This window comes from Elephantulus edwardii, unplaced genomic scaffold (genome assembly GCF_000299155.1).
Source record: "Elephantulus edwardii isolate Elephantulus edwardi_28Jun2011 unplaced genomic scaffold, EleEdw1.0 scaffold00168, whole genome shotgun sequence".
Lineage (NCBI taxonomy): Eukaryota > Metazoa > Chordata > Mammalia > Macroscelidea > Macroscelididae > Elephantulus > Elephantulus edwardii.
This window is the reverse complement of record NW_006399918.1, coordinates 2,658,296-2,663,251: the sequence shown is the minus strand read 5'-3', so window position 1 is coordinate 2,663,251 and position 4,956 is coordinate 2,658,296.

Sequence of the window (4,956 nt, the reverse complement as noted above, 5' to 3'; positions counted from 1 at the left end):
GCTATTGAACCAAAGGTAGTTTGAATCCACTGGCTGTTGGAGGGGAGAAAGATGGGCGATCTCCTCTATGTGATTCACATTTCTGAAAACCCCCTAAAGGGTCAGCTTTGACTCAGTTGTGCCTTGAAGGAAAGGAGTTTGGGATTTTTATTTTCTTTTTCTATGAAGGAAATAGCATGTTTAGTCTAGTCATCTGAGAGCTGGACATGAATCAGGATGATAGAAGAAGAATTGATGCCTTTGAGTTTTGGTGTTGGAAAAGAGTCCTGTCAAAAGAATGAACAGGTATATCTTTGAAAAGGTGCAGCCAGAATTCTCCTTGGAGGCAAGGATGACAAAGCTTTGTCTCTCATATTTGGGCATGTTGCAAGGCAAGGCTATTCCTTGGAAGAATATGTCATACTTGAAAGGCTAGAAGGTCAGCGAAAAAGAGAATATTTACCTTGAGATGGACTGATTGGGTCAGTGCAGAAATAGATTCAAGTGTATCAGAAATAGTACAGGAAGGCACAGATAGGATGTGAATCAGTTCTGTTGTTCATGGGTTGCTATGAGTTGTACCTGACTCAATGGAACCCAATAACAACAATAACTATTCTAATGAGAGATCATATTTTTTAAATTTCTAAGTTTATTTATCTGAATAAGACCAGATCATTACATTACGTTGGCTCTAAAACATTTATAAAGACTTTAGGCTTTGTTATTGTTGTATCATGAGATAACTGTTAGTAGATAATTTTTATGTAAAATTATCATTTCAGATCATTTTATGTAAGGTTTGATGAAGGTACATTGCAAAATAGACTTTAAAAGGCAGCCATTTATTCCATCAACTCAGTGGTGTTGAGTGAGAACCAACCAAGAGCAGACCCTCTATTGGGCTTCAGAGGTTGTACATCACAGTGGAGAAGATAGCTCCTCTTTCCCCTCCCACCATCCCCCTGGAGCTGCTAGAGGTGTTGGCCATTGGATCAGCAGCACAGCTTCCTACAGAGTACACTACTGAAGCTCTCTGATCACTTACTTATCATTATACATATAATTTTCATATTGCTACTTGGTACATTCTTATTTTAAAGATTAATTATTCAGAATTAAATCTACACATTAGATATTTAAAATATACATGTAGGGTGTGAAGGAATAAGGAAGGTTCTGTGGGGACTTCAAAAGATGAGGTGATAATTGACATAGATCAATAGTAATTACATAAAGTATGATATATATGATTGACTGTATAAAACATAAAGTACATATCTGAAACATGATATGTGAATAATTGTATGTACGCCAATGATTTTTAAAAATATACATAATTGGTATTATTCTCAGCAGTTAACAGGAACAATTCTTTTACTGTAAATACTAAACTTCAAAGTTTTTTTTTTAATCTACTACATTAAATAAGCCATATCATAATTACTTCTCTAGGGAGTTATGTTAATCTTATTTTCCCCATTACACACTTACTAAAATTGAAATACATTTTTAAAAATTATCTTATCATTAAATGATGAAACTAAGTCCTTAAACTAAATACTTCAGTTTCAAGTTAGTTTGCATCCCATTACATAAAATTCTTCATATTAAATAACATAATTCATTGTTGGAAAGAAATTGCATGATTTTTGGGCTTTTCCTTTACTCAGTTTAGGAAAATCAAGTAAGGAAACTAGAAATATTTTAAATTATATCAATAAGAGAGAATGAAAGACAGTGAGAAAAAATGTGTAATTTGATAATTCTTGAATTTAAATTTGAATAATATGTAATTTTTTTATTAGAGTTAGGTTACCAATAACCTCAGAAGATCTAAAATAATGAGTAAAAACTATACAGTTAGCTACAAAAGGTTTTTGATGTTTCCCCCCCCACCACCATCTATTATTACAAAATAAAAAATTGGGAAGGTTTTTTTTTCAAATGAGGAATTATTCTACAGAAACAACAAAATATTAAAAAAGAAATAAATGATATCTCTGGAGGTTAGTCCCAGGAGCATTGTACTGCTAATCCAAAGACAATGGTTCTTCAGCAGTTCCAATCCACCAATAACAATATAGGAAAAAGATGGACAATCTTCTTTTGTAAGACTTAGGGTTTCAGAAACTCCATGCAGGGTCCTTTATAAGTCATTTCCAACTCACTGGAAATGAATTTCAGTTTGGAGTTGAGTAACAAATAATTATATGATGATCTATTATGCTGTGGAAGAAACTTTAATTTTTTCATTAAGGTTAAATTTATTTGTCCTTATTAACAAATAAGAGCAGAGAAAGTTGAACTCTAAAAAGAACTTAAACAGTTACAAATTTGAGTGATCTAGGTTAGAAAGACTTCAGAATATTTGAACGTAAAATATTTCCTTAAGTATCTAATTCCCATGGAGATCAAATATATTGCTTCATTTCGATGCCTGATTAGAGGTTGAGGAAAGCTGGACAGGACAGATTAAACTGCTAAGTGAAGTTCTGATCTGCTTACAGCTGATAACCATGGCCAAACAACAGCCCTCCAATTTTCCCCAGCCCTTTTTGAACTGTATATAGATTTCTTTTCAATTAAATTCAATGATCAACACTGCCTTCTCATGTAGTCTGTCAAAACTAACTTGTGTAGAGTTGTTGTTATTGTTGTGTGTCATTGAGTCACTTGTGACTCATAGTGACCACATGTACAATAGCCATGAAAGCTGCTCTATCCTGTGCCAACTTTATGGTCTCTGACACACCTGCCCTCATTACCCAGTCACTGAATCAATCCATCTCATCGAGGGTCTTCCTCTCTTTCTCTGTCCCTCCACCCTTCCAAGCATTATGTCCCTCTCCGAGGATTGGTCTCTCCTTGCAACATATCCAAAGTATGTCAGATGAAGCCTCAGAATCCCTGGCTCCAAGGAGCAGTTCGGCTTAACCCTCTCCAGAATGAAACTATTTGTTCTCCTAGCAGTCCATGGTATGTTCAATACCCTTCTCCAAGACCATAGCTCAAAGACATCAATTTTCCTTTTATTATTCCTACTCATTTGTACAGCTCTCTAACACATAGCAAGTAATTGCAAAGACTATGGCCTGGATCAGGTGAACGTTATTCTCCAGACTTATGCAAAACTTGTACTTGGACCAGGTGGCAGTTTTCAGAACAGAGCCAGGAAATTCTGCATTGTTCGAAATTGGGAAGGGTGTATGCCAGGGATGTGTCCAATCTCCTTATAGGTTTTCCATAAGCACAATCAAATGATCTGGGATCCCTATTCTTCTCAGAGTCAGCCAAAGTTTGTTGTGATTCACACAGTCAAATGCCTTTGAGTAATCAATGAAGCACAAATAGACATTCCCATGCAATTTTACAGACTCCATTATGTTTCTATACCTCCAAAGTATTTTCCATGTGACCTTTATTTACATCCTTATCCAGTTGCCTCTACTGTCTAAAACTTGGTAAGAGCCTGTATTGTGTCTCTTCTCTCCATCCTCTCTCCTCTAATTAGGGTCTCTGTAATCACAGTCAATGAAAATTTTTAGAAGCTTTCAAGAGACGGTAAAAGATTCATTGATTACGTCATAAGAGTGTAAGATTTTCCACTTTCTTCCTCTCTATCAATCATGAAATGATGCTCTAATGATGGTAATGGATACTCAGAGATTAAGAAATCTCAGCCTCTTGAAATTAAGGATATACAGTAGGCCTAAAAAAATCTAACAAGGATCTCTGAAAAGTGTGAAGGAACAATGATGTCAGTTTAAAGAATTAGGTACATCTGATTCTGACAGACAAGCATTCCACAGAAAACAGCAGATGAAAGACATTTGGCCAGTTATAAAAATGACCAATAGATTCAATGTTGCTGCCCACCCTGCTACATGGGTTTTCGTTTGTTTGTTTGTTTTTTGTTGTTGCTGTTGTTGTTTTTATCCACCCTTTTTCCTTACTACACCACCATCCCTTCCTAATTTTACCTACTGCATTCAACACCCGTCTCCCATTGACCAGTCCCTGATGTGATGGCCTAAATCTCAAGCCATCAGGATTTGAAGCTCAACATCAAGAAAACAAAGATTCTCACCACTGGGCCAATTGGCAGCATCAATATGGATGGTGAAGAGATTGAGATAGTTAACAGTCTTAGTTTACTTGGTTCCACAGTCAACACTCTTGGTAATAGCAGCCAGGAAATCAAGAGACAAATTGCATTGGGAAAATCAGCTGTGAGGGACCTCTCAAGAATACTGAAGAGCAATGACGTCAGGCTGGATACTAAAGTGCGCCTGATCCAATTACATGCTATGCATCAGAGAGTTGGACAGTCAATAGGGATGATAGAAAGGGAATTGATGTCTTTGAGCTGTGGTGCTGGAGAAGGGTGTTGAATATACCATGGACTGCTAGGAGAACAAACAGGTTTGTCCTGGAGAGGGTGAAGCAGGAATGCCCTTTGGAGTCAAGGATTCTGAAGCTTCATCTGAGATACTTTGAGCATGTTGCAAGGAAGGACTGGTCCTTGGAGAGGGACATCAAGTTGGCAGAGTGGAGGGACAGTGCAGGAGAGGAAGACCTTCGAGGAGATGAATCAATTCTGAGAGTGGAGTGGTGGGAATGAGTGTGTTTGAGGCAGTGGGGTTGGCACAGGATATAATGGCATTTAGAGCTCTTGTACATAGGGTCCCTGTGAGTCGCAAGTGACTCAATGGCACATAACAACAACAACAAACAACAACATCTGATTAAAGTCAGGGTCTTTTCAATTACTTGCTATCCATATGAGAGTTGGACAGTGAATACAGATGATAGAAGAACTGATGCTTTGAGTTGTGCTGCCAGAGAAAAGTAGTGAAAATCCCATGGAATGCCAAAAGAACAAACAAAACTTTTTTTAAAATTTTATTAAATTTTATTAGTTTTAATGAACATTTACAGGGATTTTGGGTTTTCATTCCTTCATTGCTGCACCAT